This window comes from Lactuca sativa, chromosome 2, assembly GCF_002870075.4.
Source record: "Lactuca sativa cultivar Salinas chromosome 2, Lsat_Salinas_v11, whole genome shotgun sequence".
Classification (NCBI taxonomy): Eukaryota; Viridiplantae; Streptophyta; class Magnoliopsida; order Asterales; family Asteraceae; genus Lactuca; species Lactuca sativa.
The window spans coordinates 232,276,028-232,298,423 of record NC_056624.2 but is presented as its reverse complement, the minus strand read 5'-3'; positions in this window follow the sequence as shown (position 1 = coordinate 232,298,423).

Genomic DNA, 22,396 nt, shown 5'->3' with positions numbered 1-22,396 from the left:
TGGAATTTCAAGAAAATGCTTTGCTATTTACTTAAATCTATATATAAAAAAAGTTTAAAGAAACATTGTTAATGAGAAATATATACGATTACAAAGCTTAAAATAACTTATCCACCACATCCACACACATACACCTAGTCCTATCGTACATTGCCCTTAACTGACCTCACCCTTAAGGTGAGGGTTGTGTAACATCCACCTCTGACACATAATAATATTGTCCGCTTTGGGGACACCTAATATTAACACTTCCAAGTGGGTTACCCATCCTGGAATTGCTATTGCATGGTTTAACGTTCCTATCGAACACACATGATCCCACATCGAATGGAAAGGATAACTAAGCATTCCTTGTAAAGGGTATGGATACTTTTCTTGTGACAACAACTTTTAATGTCGTGACGATGGTAGATCTCATAACAACTATGTAGTTAAGTGTGCCTAGACAAGACCAAGTTCATGATGGGTGACCTACTAGGAAGTTTTATACCGGGCGACCCAAAGTGGATCATATTATGATGCATGTCTGTAACATCCGTGTTTTGTGTACTATATTCTTATGTTTATTGAATGAAACTGTGTGAATGTTTTGTCCTGCTAGAGCATGGAGCACTTTTTAAAAGGTTGTGGTGGTTATGTGATGCCTTTGGCCTTCTATAAGGAATATGGAGGCTAAGGTTTCGACCGCCCTCATCCCCAATCACCTCCAAAAGATACTCTCTTCAACCCTAGCTTCTTCTCTTGTCATAGTCAGCCCGCACCGGGTGTCTTGGCCTACAACACAAAGCAGGACCACCTCAACCCATTACACCCATATGTCGACATATAAACAATCAAGGACCAAGTAGGCACATAATACAAAAAAACATCAATCATACAACTCACTACCGCCTACTAGTCCTCTCGTAACACACTATCCCACTACCATCTAACCTCCATGAAATGCATAACCATAAGTAACCAAAGGTGAGATAGCCACTCGAATAGATGATCCAACTCTAGAGCGACAACCAAACAAGAAACAAGAAAGAAAGCCTAGATGAAGAGTTCTCAAGCTATCCTACATGACTACATACATCCCATAGGGAACTCCATTAGATGATAACCATTATATCACTACTACATCATCCTATCATAGAAGGATATATACACAGATCTAGTAGATCACTATAGCACAACAACATCCTATATACCGGGATACAGATCTAACAGATCACTACAGTATAGCAACATCTTATATACAAAGATATAGATCTAAAATATCACTACAACACAATAACAAACTAAATGTCAACAATCCAAGGAATGCATAACCGTATATACTCAGAGGTGAGATAGACACCTAGATTGGTGATCATACTCTAGAGCCACAACCAAACAAGGAACAAACAAGAAATCCTATATCGAGAGTCCTCAATATATCCTACATGATTATATACAGTCCTTATGGAATCCCTCCACTAAAAGATATCTAAAACTATTTGGCCGACATTGGTGCCTTCGACCCACGAGTACAATGAGGCAAAACTCACCTGATTCGAAGAAACTTGAAACAATGTGATACACTCCCTTCTGCACTGCTTTCTCCCATGAATTCGCTAATAATCACAACCAGGTAAAACATTAATCAACAATCCAAAACCCACAAGTTTGACCCAAAGTAAAACTTTGTCAAAAAGTCACTGGTCAATAGAAGTCAACAAAAGTCAAAATCCAAGGTTGTTGAGTACACCCAACATACTCAACGTACGCCCAACATATGCGGCCTGTCCTCAATCCTTCATTAAGCACTTTATCCATTAAGGCCTTTTGTTTAAAGCTCAGATCTAGACTCAGAACAAGTCATAAAGATTCCACATTTATGACTTTCCATGGCTAAAAAGGTCCAAAAGCTAAAACCCTAACTTGTTAATCCATTAAGACGTCATAACTCTTACATGGAAGGGATAAAAGGACCAAGATCACATGTTTATGGTTCCTAATAGCTCCATAATGGATAAAGTTTCCAACTTTATCCATTAGGATGGTCCAAACAACCAAGATCTAGTCTTTAAGTCCCAAAGGGACCGAAAGTGAACCTCTCTCAACTTAATCCATTAAGTCCAAGTCTCCAACCTTCAGATCTGAAACAATATGGTGTTTAGATGGATAAAGTTTCCAACTTTATCCATAACAAGGTCACAAACGTTCAAAATTTAAACTTTATGCACTAAAGTGACCAAAAGATCATAACACCTAAAACTAGCTAGATCTAACAAATGCATCATCAAGATTCAAGTTGTATACCTCTAGAAGAAAGTTCAAGGTGAACAAGCTCTGAATCTCCAAGCTCCAATGCAACCAACACTTCTCCAATGAGTTCCTTATTCTCCAAGATGCACCAAGAACACTCCAAAGCACTTAATGTAACATCCCAAAAATTACAATAAATTTAAACTTTTGAAAACATTTATATTTATAATAAAACCCATTAAATCCATTAATTAACCAAAACCGTTAAGATTCAAGTACTCAAATAATATTTCATATCATACGCTCAACAATACCAATCTATTTGTAATTCACAATCAACAACGAAAATACTAGTGAGAAAAATCCCATAACAAGTGTTTGTGACAAGGACCCAATCTTTGAATCACGCCCGTGTCCAGTCAAGTTTTGGTCTTACCCTTATTCATACCTGATGTACCTATAATAATCATTTTATAAAGGAAAGGGTAAGCACAGAACTTAGTGAATTCCAACACAACATAACGATAGAAGCATTACACCCTACTCTTATTTATCTTGCCATCATCAAATATACAAACATTCATATAACATAACATCAAGATCATGTAACTCATGCCTATTTAGGAACACATGCTAAACAAAACCCAAAAGAGGATTTGTTATTTAGTCCTCAAGTCCACGGACTTGGCGTTTACACCTTCGGTCCCCCTGACTTGTCACAATGGCCTTTGGTCATTCAGCTCGGTATTCAGCGGTCAAGCCCAAACATATCATGCATATACATTCAACATAACAAATAAGAACATCAAACATAGTTCATAAAACAAGTATTACTTTAAATATCAATCATATAGTTCCTAGTCACACCCGACCTAACAATAATCGTATAATACACTAAGGTTATTAAGTGAGGAACTCACCTCCGATAGCAAAACACTCTCCAAAGTAGTCCAAGACACCCTTTACATCAGGTCAACCTTCAAGCTTCCTAATAGTATCAAATAGATTTATGGTTATTTGATACCCCAAAATACAAATGGCTCATGGGTTAATTTTCCATATTTTTACATAGAAGTTATGTTCTGTTCGGGACCTGTTTTTCCCTCCTTAAACGCATTATTTTTCAAAACTGTTGTATATGAATAAGACTCAGGTCCTTAGCTTTAAAATTGGTATTCACAAACCATTGTACGATTTTTCTACAATTTTTGATGATTTTTACAAAACTGTCTCGCAAAACAGTTCATTACGGTAAATGGTCGATTTGCACCCTAGTTATGGGCCTTTCTAGCATTAGATCAAAACTAATGAAATATACATGACTCAAATGTGAAACTTTGGTCTGTCTTTTCGTCCAAAAAGGGTTCTCCACGACCAAGATATGATCTCTCAAAGATCTGTACAGATTAGGGTATTTCTAGGAATTCACAGCTTTGGCTTTTTAGGGTTAATTTGGCATTTTAACCCATAACTCACCATTCAAAGACCTCATACAACTAAAAATGATATCAAAACAGTATCCATAAAGTATTGAGTCGAAATAGCAATTCCAACATCAAAACAGTATCCAAGGTATGATGTTTTAAAGAGAAAAATACCACTAGAGTTTGTGTTTTCTCCACCCTAAAGCCGTTTGAGGTTGATAAGGCATCATCCATTGTCACCATTACGTGGTGGGCAGTGGTGGTCGGCTATAGGAGGCCAAGGCCGACGGCCATGGTGGTTCTTTTGGTGTTGATGATGAAATCGGTCCAAAGGAGAAAAAGGGAGAAGAATCAAATGATTACCTTGCAATATCGATTGCCGCCGCCACCCTTCTTTTGGATCGATCGCTTCTCTTCTTTCACCCTCATTTCATGCTGTTGTTCTTACCCTTTACGGTCTTCAAAAATCCCGCTCGTTTTCTTTTTCGTCTTCTTGGCCTCCTCACAAAACACGCACATACAAATAACAATTTAGGTTTGGTCTTCTAATTTGACTAAGGATTTGAGAGGGATTAAGATTAGATGAATGGGCCTCAAGAAATCACATCAAACAAAAAAATCACGTTGATCCATGGCTGTGAAATTTCTAATTTCCATAATACGTCCGTAAGTTTCCTATAATGACACAAAATACCCCCAAAACAATTTTCTTTGCGTCAAAGGGTTCTAAGTTGCCAATTTCAGCCATTTATTTAGAAAATAGTTACTACACCTTCCAAAACTCATCTTATTATTATTATTATTATTATTATTATTGTTATTATTATTATTATTATTATTGTTAATCTCACTTGTTTATTTCTCTGTTGTTTTTAAATACAATTATAATAAATCGATGAGAAACAAGGTGTTACACTTAAAAACACCTTCTTTTGCTCATAAGGCTCAAACTAGGGTTATGGTTTCAAAGGAGGACGTTGGAGAGGTGGAGGTTGAGAATGGAAAGGGTTTGGGGAAGTAAAGGTGTTTAACTAGAGCTTAAAACTTCGAAATTAGGGTTTGGGTTCTGATCGTGTACGCTCGACGTACTCCTAGTACGCCCAACGTACTAGGTTGAATCTGTTGGATTAATGTCTAAGTCCATAACTATATTTGGTAAGACTTGACCCGACCCGACATGGTCCATTTGGGTTGCATACCATCATGCACTTGAATGAGAGAAATAAGACACTTATGGTTATTAATATATTATAAGTTCTAGTATATTAATGATAAGAATAATAAGATTATTTAATTAGTATTGATCAAGAATTAATCTAGGATTAATTAAGTGATCAAAAGAAGACTAATTAAATATATGGGTTGATTGTGTAAATCATCCATACTTGTATAATGGGCTAATGCTCCATGGATAATCAAGTTGGGCTAAAACCCATAGGATGGTCCATGGATGCTCCATGGTGTATTTGTACCCATGGATCCAAGGAAATGGAAAGCCATGACAATTAAGAGTTTACCCTAATTGTGTAACTATATAAGCATCTTATTATTGAGGAAAAATCGGCCACTAGAGATAGTGAAGAAAGGGCTAGCCGATTTTGAAAAGTGTAGAATTCTCTCAAATCATTCCAAGTGTTTTGATGATTGTGATTCCATTTGAGGTGTCACACTTGGGGCACTAAGCACTCAAGCTTCATGAAGACTTTCTACATCAAGAGGTATGTATTCTATCTTGTTACATTATTGTTTTGTATGCTAGATTAGGATAATACCTTGGAAGTTCTTATTTGCATGTATAATAGAGAAAACATAGATCCAAGGTATTTAGGGTTGCATGTACACTTAGGAAGTGTTAGAATGCTCAAAACGCAACAGTGGTATCAGAGCCACGGGTTGTTTTCTGTTATATTGATGAAAATATTTTATTTTCAAAGTTGGAAAAAAAAAAAAACATGAAGTTTGTCAAATTTTAAAATAATTACTTGTTCTTGTGAAAAACTAATTATTTGTAAAATTTGAATAATTTGCTTTATGAGTTGAATTAGGTCAAATTTAATAAAAGATAAAATAATATGATTATTTTATTAGTTTTAAAAGTTTGATCTAAAAAGTTTTTTTTTTTTTTTGAAACCTCCATAAGTTATGGATTTGAAAAGGTTTTAAAAAAAAAATTGATTCAAAGTTTTTTTGGAGTTACAAAATTTGGTGTTAATGTTTTAAAGGATTACATAACTTAAGAATAAGTTATGGATCACCAAAAGTTTTTTGTGTTATCTTGTTTTATGAGTGAATTTGGATTAATGATGAAAATTATGTGATAGTTGGTTTTAATCCAAATTAATCTAAGAATTGATTCTAAAATGTGTTTTTGTAACTTGTCCTCAAGTTATATGAAAAGTCACATTTAAGAATCATAAAACTCATAAAAATTGGCAAAGGTTACAAAATGAAGAGTCTAGTTCTAATTAAATGGTTTTATGACTCCATAACTTGCCCTCAAGTTATGGAGGACCAAGAGTCTCTTCATTTAATAAAATAAAAATAAAATAAAAAAAGGTGTAACCTTAATTAATTCCATAAGTTATAAAATAAAGAAAAGTTAATTCTTTTATTAGTTTAAAGTCTTCCATAACTTGTCCTCAAGTTATGGAACTTGAAGAGTTTTTGGATTAAAACTACTTTAAACACATAAGTTATGGAATTAATTAGTTTTGAATAGTTTCAAAACTTGCCCTCAAGTTTTGGAATTTGTAAAGTTTTCTCTAATGAATACTTTAATTCCAAGTTAGCCCTTAGAATTTTAAAAGTTAAAATTCAACCCTTATACTTTATAATATTATAAGTTAATAATATATATATGTATAAGAGTAAAGTCAGTCTTACCGCTAGTACGCCTCATTCACGAAGCCGGTCTATAAGGTGGGTATAAGGTTGTTGCCTATAAAATGGCAACTTAATGGGTGTCCACTCTCACCCACCGCTTGCTTGACCGGTGGAGGGTCGTTAGCCGAACGGGTTTGACAGGACTATAATTCTCCCTTCATTAAAAGTATTAATGAAAATACTAAGTAACTAAACTTTTAATAATACCCAATCTTAGTTACTTAGGAAAAATGTGAATAAGGTGCTAATCCATGAAATTACACTTTGCACTTTGTTTAAGTCGTTAGTGGAGCGTGTGTGGTTAACCGGCACACTAACTTGGACTTAACAAGGTAGGTAAAGGGTGACTTAATATTTATCATAGTATCGATGGAGCGTGTGTGGTTAACCGGCACATCGATTGAGGGGTAATTTATTAAGGGTACCAAGTGATTTGCATGGTTACTTCACACCTTGTTTTGTGATCCTCGGCATCCCAGTCACAAAACCTGAAGGGCACACTCGAGATTGAAACATGCCTTTGAAAAGTTCAATGAATCTCAAAGATCTAGGAGTTTCAAAACCAATTAAAACCTAATAATACATTTCGTTTATCTTGGTGGAAATTGGTGAATCGTCATTCACCTATCTTCAAATATTTTATAGCTTGGATTACGGCATACCTCTTCTAAGTTATAAAATAGTTTGTTGGGTCCTAGCCTTAATATTTCATATTGGGTGTCATATTAAGGACTTTAAATCAACTATCTTGAATATCTCCCAAAAGATGTCTGTAATAGACACCTATGATCTTCCCAAATCTCTTGAAACAAGGTTTCCTAATGAGGATGATGTCCCATGGATATCATACTTCTTTCTCCTCCTCCAATTATTCTCCCTAACCCACAAGTTCTTGAAAAGTTTAAGGTCACTCAAGCCCTATTGGCAAGGCAAGGTCTAGGTGTGATCACATCTTGGAGATGTAGTCACATATTGACAAGCCGGGAGAGTTGGGTGTCAAAGTCTTGAGAAAGTTGGTGGTTCAACTACTTTCTAAGTCACATAGTGAGTTCTTTTGGAACACCTATGAAAAAGACTATGACAAGACCCTTAATGATCTTATCTATTTGTTAAGATCAACTTCCTAAAACTTTATGGACATTGACAATGATGACATTGGATATCCAGTAAAGCATTCTCTTCCCAATGGAAAGGGATCGGCTATAGTCAACTCGGTTGACCAAATGGTAAAGAGAAAAGCTAAGTCTGTGATAGTCCTGTGTACCATTATCAAAGGGTCCATATGTTTGTATTGCCAAAGAAAGGGCATTGGTTGCGAAGCTACCAAATTTACCTAAGGATGTTAAAGTCAATAAGTTTGACTCTACTTCAGGTAAAATCCACTATCTAACTCTGTTAAGTTTCTATTCTGAGATTCTTGATACATGATGTGACCGGGTCGCATGGTGATGGTTTAAGAATCAAAGGAAAGTGAAGAAACTTAAAGGAAGAATATGCTGAATCTGATCGCATAGATGGATTTCTATCGCATAGTTTGAAAAATCGGATTCTTGAGCTACTTCTTAGGAGTTATGAGATATTGCTTAGGAATAGATAACAACAAGTTTTCATATGGATTGTAAGGATAGTTTTTCCGCAAAGTTTTAAAATAAAAGGAAATTTTTGATTTTATTTATTTTAAAATATCCTTACAATGGCATCTGTGGAAATTTTTGTTGCTTATAAGATTCCATTAGTAGCAAGAGTGGAAGTATGAAATTGATTCTTTCATTTGTGGTAATGTCTAAATTTACCAAATAAGGAAAGATTCTCATCACCCAAGTTTCAATTGGACCGGAACTTGGAATCATGCAAGTTGTATAGCATGATGAATGAGAACTTTCAAGTTTTGGAAAATTAAGACTAATTACTTGTTCACATGGATGTGTGAGTCAAGTAAAGGACTTAGGGATCGAGTACACATTCTTGTGCACTGATTAAGTCCACCACTAAAGATCGATAAGAAGAATCAAATAAGGCAGAAGGATAAAAGTTTCTCAAATCTGAAAAGATGGGAGAGTACTTTAGTATCAGTTTTGTGATCATCTTAATGATTAAGAAACCATATCAAAATTAGTTCTCTAAGGAAATCTTAGTGCATTCTTATGACTAAGAAGAGGAACTTGAATTTTTGAAATGGTTAAATCAAGAAGATGAGTCATACTTCGTTCCAATACAAGTCTTAGAGTCATACTCCAAGATTGTCATTTGAGTGACATGTCTTAAAGAAGGTTTAAAACACTTGTCAAATGTAAGAGTAAAAGTTTTCTACTCTTGTACATTTGAAATTGGTAAGTTGTGATGTTTTGGATAAAACAAAGACCAACTTAGGCCAATTGGGTAAAGTGTTTTTCTTGATTAGAATCCGCACTATCTCTTGGATGTTTGACAAGGGAGTCTTATATGTCAAGAGGACAGTGGGAGTCTTAAAAGTCTTGAAAGTATCAAGAACTAATCAAGAATAAAACCTAAAGTTCTTCACGAGCACACAACTTGAGGTTCATAACCTATCGTGTTGACATATTCTGTGCCCATTCCAGTTAAAGTTGGTTTTGCATATGAGTTCTTAGAGTCCTCAAAGTGTTGCACAAACAACTTGGAAGCAATGGCAGGCCCTTGAGCTGCCAGGTGGCAAGAAGTTAAGATTGAGTTCAATCCATATGGTTTTGGATTTGTCAATATCTTTGTCTTGTGATTATGGTTTGACAAATTCATATGGGTAGGAACTCATACACCATATAAATCTAAGTGTCATAAGGTTTCTCTCCGATTCATGAAAATGATGGTGAGGAAACACTTTCACTAAGTAGATTTTATCTAGATAGCAATTGTGATATTTGCATTCTCAAAGTCGTTAGTGGAGCGCGTGTGGTTAACCGGCACACTAACCTGGACTTGTGAGAAGTGGAAAAAAGGTCTAACCATTATGATTACGGCATACCTCTTCATAATTGTTTAGACTCACAAGTGTGCTATCTAAGGGAAGGTGTATGATTTTGATACAACTTTATCAAAACAATCTAGCATCAGAAATCTGAACTTTGGTCAATGAAGTATTGATTTCTAGAAGTCCAGCTGATTTCTGAGTACATGTCAAAGCTAGTGGGAGCATAAGTGTAAGTATTGCAAGTTAGCAATGTTAATTATAGAAAACAAAAGTTTCAATTGGGAAAAAGTTGTTTTGCTATAATTAAGGGAGAGAAAATTATACTTCATCTCAAATCTATAAGCTTAGATCGTGAGGTTTTAATCATTTAGTCAAGGATATATATGAATTTCATGTTGGAATGGCTCAACATAAGGAAATTTTGTATATGAGTCCATTATTTGCGTTCTAAAATTCGCTTATGATTACGGCATCCCTTTTCATAATCTGAATTATGAGAACTTGGCAAATTGAAATGGAAATGTTATAGCAAAAGACTGGTTTAGTCTTTATGTGAGACATCATGAATCGTGTCCCATATGCTTCGGATATAGGATCGATTACATGTGCTATAATCATCCGTTCTAAAATTTTCCAAATGCCTGGGGCATTAAGAAGGGAAAAGGTTTAGAACTGGATATGACTAAAAGGATTAAACAATTGTCGAGGACAATCTAAGGTTTACCAAAGATTGGTTGCTCAAGGACAGTTGGAAGTATAGTGATAATTCTGGAAGGACCATATTGACATAATCTGTAAGGAGGCAACTCTTGTTCAGAAGTGATAGTCAAAATGGAATCTGGAAATGTTTCAAAGTTAGAATTTTCAATCTGTTTAAGATTAGGAAACTTAATGCAATAAGGATGTTTCCAAGGAGCTGATCTCCTTTGGAATACTCTGTAATGATTGTTGTCAAGTCTTTCTGACTTTGTGCATAATCGTTACAAGAGGATCAATGCATATAAGTTTAGAATCTAACAGATTTCTGTAAATGGCATGAATTTGGAATTCTCGCATTTGCAGTAAGGATTTGGGAGTGTGAAAAGAGAATCATTGAAGTTATGTTCAATTGATCTAGTTCACAAAGTAAAGATCATAGACAAACATAGTATGCATACTTGGTGTGTGGCATGACTAGTGTTTAAGAAAACATAGTGTACATGCTTGGAGCATGGGACAACTATTGTTTTAAATTCAAGAATAAAGTTGATAGCTGAAACAGTGTACAATGAATAATGTGTAATCATATGGTGATAAATAAAAGGTGTTTTATTTATGTTCAAAGGGTTGATACCATATTGGATTCTATTATTATTGTGTTTCACTTTGCATGTTTTGACTTCCCGAATAAACTGGGTTATTCTTCCGGAATGACTAAGTTATTCAAACCATCCACAGTCGGTCATATGTTGGAAGTAGATATGAATTAAGACTGTCATGATGGGTTGTAGAGGTCTAAGGTGTTGGACAAGGCTACAGCAATCATGAGTGCTCATAAGTTCTGAGTATTGGATTCAACCCGCGCTCATTGGAATCACTTCATGGATTTTATCACGAGTGATCATGAGACGATAATATCTTATATTCTTCAAACCTAGAGATATGAGTTGTTACTATGAGTTGGTAGTACATTGATTGCACGAAACCGCATTCGGTAACTCGGTGCTATAAAACGTGCTTTTGTGTATGATTCAACAAGTAGTAGAACAAGCCATATGAGTCGAAGTTTATCCGTTCCTTTTACCTTCGGGATAAAAGCGATATCTGTGGGCCCCTCGATGATTTGATGATGACAAATGGAAGTGCTCGGCCGGGCCAGGACTGATTTGATTTGTTCAATTAGTCGGTTGTCATAAATCGGAAATCGGGAAACAACAAATGGACAGAGAGAATGATTATAATCCATGTCTCAGTCCATATGATATCTAGAATGGAGGAATATATGATCCCTTATCTAATGGACAAGTCATTGACAAAGGTCAGAGTTCATCAACAAGGTCAGAGTTCGACAGAAGCTTTTGAGAGCTACGATTGCCGGTTGGTTCCTGAAGTCATACGCAATAATAGTTTTAGACTTATCCAAGTGGGAGACTGTTGGATTAATGTCTAAGTCCATAACTATATTTGGTAAGACTTGACCCGACCCGGCATGGTCCATTTGGGTTGCATACCATCATGCACTTGAATGAGAGAAATAAGACACTTATGGTTATTAATATATTATAAGTTCTAGTATATTAATGATAAGAATAATAAGATTATTTAATTAGTATTGATCAAGAATTAATCTAGGATTAATTAAGTGATCAAAAGAAGACTAATTAAATATATGGGTTGATTGTGTAAATCATCCATACTTGTATAATGGGCTAATGCTCCATGGATAATCAAGTTGGGCTAAAACCCATAGGATGGTCCATGGATGCTCCATGGTGTATTTGTACCCATGGATCCAAGGAAATGGAAAGCCATGACAATTAAGAGTTTACCCTAATTGTGTAACTATATAAGCATCTTATTATTGAGGAAAAATCGGCCACTAGAGATAGTGAAGAAAGGGCTAGCCGATTTTGAAAAGTGTAGAATTCTCTCAAATCATTCCAAGTGTTTTGATGATTGTGATTCCATTTGAGGTGTCACACTTGGGGCACTAAGCACTCAAGCTTCATGAAGACTTTCTACATCAAGAGGTATGTATTCTATCTTGTTACATTATTGTTTTGTATGCTAGATTAGGATAATACCTTGGAAGTTCTTATTTGCATGTATAATAGAGAAAACATAGATCCAAGGTATTTAGGGTTGCATGTACACTTAGGAAGTGTTAGAATGCTCAAAACGCAACAGAATCTCCACGACCGTCCTTGCCTAGTATGCCCAACATACACCCTGTACGCCCAACGTACTAGGCTAAACCCAAAACCCTCCTAACTTCTAATAGTCATAACGTATTCGTTCCAACTCTGTTTTCGATGATCTTTATATCCACGAAAAGGTATTGAAGAGCCCCACAACATTATCTAAATATCTTGGAATAAAAACTTCTCGAAAAAAATCCTTATTTAATGCAAGAACCCGATATATGACTTTTCCCTTTCTACCCTTCGGCTTAAAACACAATTCAGTGGTTAAATCTCTTAACCCTCATTACCTACTTCCACAAGGACTAAACGCTACCTCTTTAAGGCCCAAAGTCTTTACACAATCGGCTTCCGGCCCACTGTCCTGAAATAAGAAACGGCAAGAAACAGGATCTTACAATTCTCCCCCACTTAAATTAGATTTCGTCCTCGAAATTGGATCTCGCTTCCACTTCATGATGCAACCCCTCACATCAACCAAATTGTCTCGAAATCCACAGATTTGATCGGATTAAGACGTTCTCGGCCAAACGTTGTCATGATAATCCCACACATAAGTGCACCATCACGACGAAAACCAATTGGTCACATACTAAACTGGGTCACGCTTCTACTCGGCTCTAACAACTATGCTTAGCTATCTACTGTCAACACTCGGGCTCACCTCGGTCCACTAATAGACAATAGTACTTGGGCTTACCCCCGATCCACTAACCAAAAATAGTACTCGGGCTTTCCCCTGATCCAGTAACCAACAACAACACTCGCAGCCTAACAAAATGCACATCGATCTCAATAAGACTTAACTGATCCTACCAGGTCATCGGGCCGTGACTTAGACCTCCTGTAACATCCCGACTCCCAGGTATAAAATTTAAAAGCTTAAAGTCATATTATTAGACCTACTCGACGATTTGGTTGCCCCCAACTCCTCGTGTAGAAGTGGATCAGGCCGCGTGATTTATGAGGTCTACTCAACGAGTTGGAGGACCCCAACTCGACGAGTAGCATCTGGTAAATGAAATCCTAATTTTTAGGGTTTGCACCCTATATAAAGGACTTAATCTGTCCCTTGTGGCCTCCCTTACCACTTCATTACCCAGAGAAGAAACCCTAGCCATTATTTGTTGTTACCTTGAGCTTGTGAGAATAAAAGAGTGCTTTTGGTGTATTTTGTTGAAGAAGTTGGGAGGTTGAGAAGCTTGGAACGGGAAGGAGCTTGTAGATCCAGCATCTACAACGTTTGGTCATCCATTTGAAGGTAACAAGCTGTTACCTTGATCATCTAGCATTAGATCCACTTTTCTTGGCTTTAAGGCCATTTCGGGTGTTGGGTAAGATTTGGAGTTGTAACTCCAGATTTGGACTCTTCTAAGTCATTAGAGTTATAAAATCACCGAACTTATCAAGCATTGGCCCTTATCTTTGGCTAAAACCCCTCCTTTAGCTTGGTTTTGGCATTTAGGACCTAGCATGTACGTAAAGTTTGCAACTTTACGTGGAAACCATGCCCTAGGAGGTTAGATCTGCAATTTGGAGATTTGGGGTAGCTTAAAAATTTCTGAATGAGTAGTGGACTAAAGGGATTCTACGAGTTGCATGGCCAACTCAACCAGTCGGATGAAGATTGCATGTATGAATTCTTCATGGACTCAGCGAGTCAGTGAGAGGACTCGACGAGTTAGTTACGATTTTTCCCGATATTTGGACATCATATGGACTCGACGAGTTGGCTGGGAACTTGACGATTTAACTAAGGTTTTCATGATTTATCGAGTTCTGGAAGGACTCGACGAGTCAATGAGCTGCACTCGGCGAGTTATGTTAACATGGACTGTTGACCTTGACCGTTGACTTTGACTTTGACAAAGGGTTGACCAGTTTGATTTCTGGGGGTATTTTAGTAATTTGGGAATTTATGGAAGTGGATCATTGGTAGATTTGGGTGTTGGAGTTGGAGCTGTATTTGGAGGAGTTTGACATTATCACTCCGAGCTACTTGTGAGGTGAGTTATTCTCACTATATCAACAGGGTCTAAGGCACCAATGTCGGTCCTTTCAGATTTGTATTCGGGTTTATTGCATGACATGCTTATTGATTTGCATCGTGGTATTTAGGTTGGTGATATGCTTAGTGACCTGGTAAGTCGGTTTCTGGTATATAGGATAATTATATGTTAGTGACCGGTTAGGTCGGTATCCTCATTATAGGATGTTGCAATGATTAGTGATCAGTTGGATCGATTTGACTGTTATATATATATATATATATATATATATATATATATATATATATATGCTAGCGTATGATATTTATGTGCACATGTTTGTTTGATTTAGGGTTGGGTTGAGGCGGTCCTGCTTTGTGCTGAAGGCCAACATACCCGGGGCGGACCGGATAGACTATAGGCCCGATGAGCGGTCCGGTTAGGCTGAAGGGCCTACGAGGCGGTCCAGACATGCCGAAGGCTCGGAGAGCGGTCCAGATAGGTTGAAGGCCCTGCGAGGCGATCCAGTCAGGCTGAAGGCTCATTATGCTTGTTGGTTGTTTATATGATATGATTATGATTGTATAGTGTTGGTATTTTGGGGGAAATCACTAAGCTTCGGGCTTACAATTGTTGATTTTGTTTCAGGTACTTCTGATGATTGCGGGAAGGCGAAGGCGTGATCTTACACCTCCTTATGTTTTCATGATTTGATTATGGGATACTTTGACACTAAACTATTTTGAAAAACAAATTTTGTAATAATTGTTGGTTTTTTTAATGTTTAAAAAGTTTAAATTTGGCATGCTTTTTATGGGTGTTACACTTCCAAGCCCCAATCAAACAAGAATAGACAAGGAAGCCCTCATCACATCCCTCAACATGGGCTCCTAACACCCTAGAGTATAAAGCAAAAGCACGCTCTACAAATTCTATCACAACTAAAGCTAATACGACTCGAAGGGAAATCCAATAACTAACGATGATCTTGACGCGGAATCAAAAGATTCAACAGTTGCACGAAAGTCTTGGACTTGGAGAAATCTGACTAAGAGCCGAACCTTGGCACAAGGTCTTCCTGCTGTGAGGTTCCATTCTCTCCCACTTGAAATATGCTAGAATCTACCATCTTCACAATCCTTCGATACCCAGACTAACTTGAACTCTACCACTTGATCCCAACCACTGATATCCAGATACACCGGAAAATCTAAACCCAAACAACATTCACAAATTTCAATACACATACAACTGAGGATAAAGATAATTAATCCATTCATAATAATAAATCAATTTTAACATAGCTAAATAAGATAATTTCATTCAACTGATCATCCAAGATTACAACTGAACTTCAAACATAAATAGAAAATATATATGAATACCAACACTACAACAATCGATCAAATAGAGGAACTGATAACTCAAACCTAGGTCTCTGGGACTATGGCCGCCCTACGATGATTGTCCGTTATCTGCCAAGCTAGAGGTGTAGGGCCCAACACCTCACAACAAACAAGAAAGGGACAATGAGCTTTGATATGACCCTCTTGGTTGCAATGGAAATAAGCCCGAGAACTCTACCTATAATCCTTACCAAAATGACCCTCCTCGCCATACCTATGACATACAAACGTTCGAAACCTTCCATCATGAAACTTCCCACACCTACCGCACTCGGAACTCCTCCTATCAGCTGATCCTGAACCTGGGTCGGCAAACTTGACTCGCTTGGCTGACAACTGATATTGTCCTAAAGTTGTTCCCTATTCTTTTTTGATGAATCTCCAACTCAATCTCCATCTTCCTAGAACTTGATTGCTTCTCGGTCAACTTCTGGTATTGCTGAGTAGATATAAACTCTCGAATCTCCATCTTGAGCATACTCAAGTATCGCGACATTTGTGCCAGCTCTGCAGTGGCATGCTCAGGGCAGAAAAGAGCCCTCTCCGTGAACATCTTGGTGATCTCCATCACTGACCAGTCGTCTGCTTGAGCGACAGGTATTCCTATGTCAGTCGCCCTCGCTCCACAAGAGGAACGTACTCCACTCGTAACATATTCATAAACTGCTCCTAATTCACTATAGTTCGCTCTGCATACGAAAAGACCTGGGTTACAAACTCCCACCAATCTAGCCTCGGGGCATGAACATGTGAAGAAACATCCCTCCACATAAAACTTCCATCTCAAAGTGATGATCAGGTCCCTGTTTCCTCTGAACTCCAGAGGCTTCGTATACTGTAGTCTCAGTACTGTATCACCCTGCCTCCCTGAGCTCCTACAATGGAAACGACTGTTGTGGCTACAGAAGTAGCTACCTGTGTGATGGCGACATAGTGTCGGTCAAACTCCTTGATTAAAGCGGTCTTGACTAACCCAATCAACACTGAAGTCGCCTCCCTGATTGCCTCAGCCACTCCAGCATCAATGATCCTGCGGATCTCCTCCTCACTCAGACCTACTCTCTTAGTGTTACCAGCTCTTGATCCTGAACCTTTAAAAGCCGCCATACTGAAAATATACCAAGGAAAGATCAGACATCAAAACATAGTGCTCAACACACTAGGCCACAATCCTATTAGTTACTTTGTATCCTCGAGCTTGCTCCTGGATCTCATATGGATCATGTGCTTTCAGTAGTAAGGGCCCATACTACCTTCAACACCTATCCGTAGTCGATTCATAATTCATCCGAAGGTCCTAAGTCACTGTACTAGACCATTCTTAGGCGTGCTAACACCTAATTCTCCTATGAGCTACAGGTAACTTCTTAGGTAATCTTTCTAGGATTATCCTTGCTGTCGCACCGCTAGTTGATTCTTTGCATGCTTGTTGTACATAATACGAGGTCAGATAGACTGTCGAATAATCGACTATGCCCTACATCCACAACCAAACAAGGAACGTGATGTAAGGTTAAGTCGATCATTCTAAGGCTTTTGAATCCCGATCATATACAAATAATCAACATATACGTAGCAATCACACAATCATGTAACATATAGCAAGCAATTCCCTATATCACAAGGCATCACGGAAATCAGGCACTTCTATCCAACAGTCCCTATAAGAACCCTAGATTATCTACTAGCATGCTTTCAAATAGTTCACATATCAACAAAATCAAAAAATCAGTGCATATAACAAGTATGGGTATTTTGGGAACCACTCTCATGTTCAAGCTCTAGCTGACTGTATACATTGCATCTTCCTGTAAAACCAATGTTTAGTTAAGGTCCACGTTCTCGATCTCAAGCCAACTATCAAACAAGAACATGGAAAGAGACCGAGCCTATGTCTCCAGCCCAACCTTTTTATTATAAATTCTTTTTCACAACATTTTGTGAAAACTCTCGGATCCTAGTTTGGGACTAGATTTACCCAAGTGTTCCTCCAATTCGCTCAAACAAGGGCTCGAACCCCAACTTGTAACGTCCCACTTTTACAACCAAAAATTTGCATTTTTATTAGAGTAAAACTTCCCAATTATAAATCCATTATTAAGAAAAACCATTTATTCCAACATACATTTATTGAAAATCAGAGTAATAAGTACGATGTTGTATTTAAAAGTTAGCCAGGCTAATGACTAGGTACAATGTTATCCTTAAAAGTCGGCCAACATAACGACTAGGCATAATACTATCCGTAAAAGTTTGGCAGGGTATCTACCATGCATAATATCATCATAACATTTCTAGGTATAATTAAATCAATAATACTATATAATTAGCGATAAATATGAAATGAACAATGTATTATTATAACATGTATTCCCCCGTAAAACATTTGAAAATCATAAAAATGGGGCTATGAACTCACCATTGTCGTGTGCTCTGACTGACTCTGGAAATTGCATCGGGAGGCTTGAGCCATTCAGGAGAAGGGAATTTATTTAGGTCGGATATGAGAGAGGAGATGGTGTTTTAAGGTGTGAAAAATGAAGATGTAAGGGGCATTATTTATAGAGGAACTTTTGGGTGCACGCGGCGCACCTTCATGTGTGCGTTGGCTCCTCTCAGAACCCAAATATTGTTATTGCGTGTCTTAACGGATCTAATTGTCATATGTGTGCATCGTGCTTTGCCCACCCAGTGCTTGCGCGATTTATTGTTTTTCAAAAATTTGAGTCTCTTTTATATGAACTCCATTTTCAACGCTCTCTATACTCACGCGAAGATCTCAACTTGTATTACAACTTTCGTTTAGGTTGTTTATGCTGATTTGGACTTTATTTTTAGCCTAGTTTTTATAATTCTATATGATTTTGCAAAAATCATTATTTTCTCGTACAGACTTTGTTTTCGGCCTTCTTTGTCTCATTGGTCGTATAACAAGGAGTACTTCGATTCTCCTTTACATAGTTTTGGCTAAAACTCAACCAATTTTTTGGCGTTTTATGTCACAATATTTTGTGTGCAATTAAATTTTATAATTTTATAAAAGTCATATCTTTTCCATACGGAGTCGGATTTTTATTAATTTTATCATTTCAGGATCACGCCAATTTGTACTATCTGAATACATTAATATCTTTATATGGTTGAGAGACTTTTTGTTGCTCTAATAATGGCCCTTTTAGCTCAAATTGCCATATTTTGACAAGTATGTCAGGACAAATTTTATATTTTATTGATAGAGGCTATATGTTTAACTATCCTGGTTAGTTGTTGTTGACGTATTTCCCTTAGTTGTCACACATTCATCGAGCAAAATCACTACCTTTGGGTGCCATTATTAGGCGCCATCAACACACAAATGTTTAATATCTTCTTTTGCAATGCTAGGTCATGATTGACCCCCTGTTTGTTATTCCAGTTGGTAAACAAATCCATCAATTATGTATACTCATTGGATTTTTCTGAGTTCGTAAGAATTGAAGGAATGCTCCTTCATCTTCACAAAAACTTGATTTTAACCAAAGAATTCTCGATTTGTGGGTTGAATTACAAATGTTTTGAAGCTTTTTCGATAAGTTTTGGTGGGTTTCTTAACATCCAAACACACACACACACATACATACACTTTCTCTCTCTCTCTCTAAAGATTGCTGACCTGTGACAATCAAAACAACACATCCCTTTTCTTCGATTTTTTCAATAAGCAATTTTGGGGTTTTTTAGCCCTAGAAATTTCATGCAATATTGAGTTCAGAAATCAGAATGCTTAGGCGGAACATGGAGGTTGAGCGATGGGAGGTAGGGACAAATGTGAATTATTGTTGCAGTAGCCCTAAACATCTTGCAGGTTTGCTTGAACATCATTAATGTCTTTTTTCTTCTTTTCTGCTTTTTTCTTCGATGTTAGTATAAATTAAGATATTTGGGTTTAAATCCTTCAAATTATGGTTAAGAAACTCCGATTTCATGTTATATCCTTTTTGTTTTGATATGGATTTTAAACCTTCAATTCGGTGGATCATTTTTTTATGTTTTAGTTTACAAAAATCACTATGTGTATGTGTGTTTTTATTTATTGAATTCAATATGTGTGTCGGTGTTCATCCCTAGAAATCGATTTGTATCTGGGTGATCCAACAAGATTCAAAATTTGATTTGTATGTGTGTGTGTGTGTGAGAGAGAGACGGAGAGAGAGAAAGAAAAAAGAGAAAGAGAGGTGGATGGGGATGTTGTGGGCCATCTTTTATGTTTTTAATTATTATATTTGATTCAAGTGTAAACTAAATCCTTTAGTATAGAATGACTTTAATTTTAATGGTTGGTTTAGAATATGGATGATTGCTTACTTGCTTAACCATTCATAATACTTTGTATCGTTCAAGAGTTCGTCCAGGAATTGTATCAAATATGTTGAATGTGGATTAATTGAGATCCGATATTTAGATGGTTCTATCTGATAGGTTTTCTAGCTTATAAAAACAATTCATATCGTGGAAAAATATTTAAACCCTTAAGTTCACATGCAACCTAGAAATGATCTGTGTTTTCTCTGTTGATAGCAACTAACTATGAATATCAAGAAACCCTAGGAAAATCCAAATTCACAAAGAGTTTAGCGTTACATACCTTTTGATTAACATAACAATTAATCAAGTAAAATCTCCTTTGACTTTCTTGGAAAGCAAGTACCAAAATCTTGGATGCCTCTAATGGTTGGATTAGTGTCTAAGTCCATAACTATTTTGGTATGTACTTGACCCGATGGTGCATGGTCCTTTTGGGTTGCCTTCACCAAAGCAACTTGATAGGATGAATTATGGAGAGAGAAGATTAATTATGATTTATTAATATATTATGAGAATAATATATTAAAGGAGAAATCATATTGTTTAATTAATATTAGTCAAGAATTAATTGATAATTAATTTTGTGGCTAAAAGAGATTAATTAAACTTAAGGGACTGGAACTGTAATTATAAGATAATTGCATTTGGGCTATAGATCACCTTGGAATAATAGGTTGGACGAATACTATGGGGAAACCCATTAGAAATCATCCAAGGGATATTCTAAAAGGGTCAATGGGCTGTTTAGGGCTTAAGTAGTCAGATTAGGGCTTCCTAGTTGAAAACCCTAATAGCCTACATGTATATATAGTACCCTTATGCCCCAAAAACGTGGAGAAGAGTTCCACTAGGGTTTCTGGACGTTTTGGGCAGCCTCCTCTCTCCTTATTCTTCATCCTCTTGCTCTTGGTGTTTGTGAGCCATTAGAGGAGTGACACTTGTGACTCTAAGCTTTCTAAGTCATTACAAGGAGGATTTGAAATTGTTATTGCTACATAACAATCAAAGGTAATTCTCTAAACCCTAATTTCAGTTTATAATATGTTAGATCTAAGATTGTAAGTCTTGGAGACATTGCATGTACAATAGAGAAACCTAGATCCAAGCATTAGGGTTTGCATGAGCACATAGGATGTTCTTATGGCCAAAACCCATCAATGGTATCAGAGCCTTGATTGGTTTCTGTTGTATGTGATGCTATGTTGAATTATTAACTGAAAATCAAATTGTAGTCTTCTGTTCGAACTGTCTCGGCGAGTCACTACATGGACTCGGCGAGTCTGCCCTACTCGACAAGTTCCAATGTGTGACTCGGCGAGTCGGAGCGTCAGACAGAGGGAATTTCGGATTTTATTGCTGTTTTGCTTAAGGATAATTACCATATTCATTTTAAACTTATAAAATACGTTTTTTAATGTTTCTAAAATATTATCCTTGCCAAAACACAAGATAATTGCCAATTGATTAGATAATAACTTCCTTATATGATTAAAGATTGATTATTTGTATTAATTGGGTAACTTATCTTGCAAGAAATTGAAATTAGATCAAATATAGATAATGACAAAATTAATTGTTTAATTTCTATTATTTGTTATTTGATCCTTGTGTTGTGAAAATGTTTCAATTGTGCCCATGTAAGTTTTATGGTTTAAATTTGAACTTAAAGGTTTTGTTTTGAAATTTAAATAGTTAAAACCCTAATGTTTTGAAATGTTTCAAAAACTTGCCCTCAAGTTTTTGAATTTAAAAGTTGATTAAAAGTTTAATTTAGAAATGTTAAATTCTAAAACCCTAGCATTGTTTTGAAAAGTTCAAATCACACCCTTATGGTTTTATTAATTAATTAAAGTGTATAATTAAAAGAGATTTAATAAATCCATAAAGTTTTGGTTTACAATTTGATTAAATTAAAAGTATAATTATTAAATTTGACCACCTAGTATTTTGAAGGTGTAAAATACACCCTCTACTATATATAACATTACAGTCTAATATTATATATATGTATGAGTAAAATTCAGTCTTACCATTGGTAGGCCTCATTCACGAAGCTGGTCTATAAGGGGTGTTTAAGGAAATTTCCTATAAAATGGTGATTCAATGGGTATCCACTCTTACCCACCGCACTCTTGACTAGTGGAGGATCGTTAGCCGAACAGGTAGGATAGGACAGAAAACTTCCATTATAAGTATAATGAAGTACAAAAGTAACTAAATGCTTTTACAAATTCCCAATCTTAGTTACTTTAGGCAAAAGTGAATTGATGCAATTTCATGAAATTACACTTTG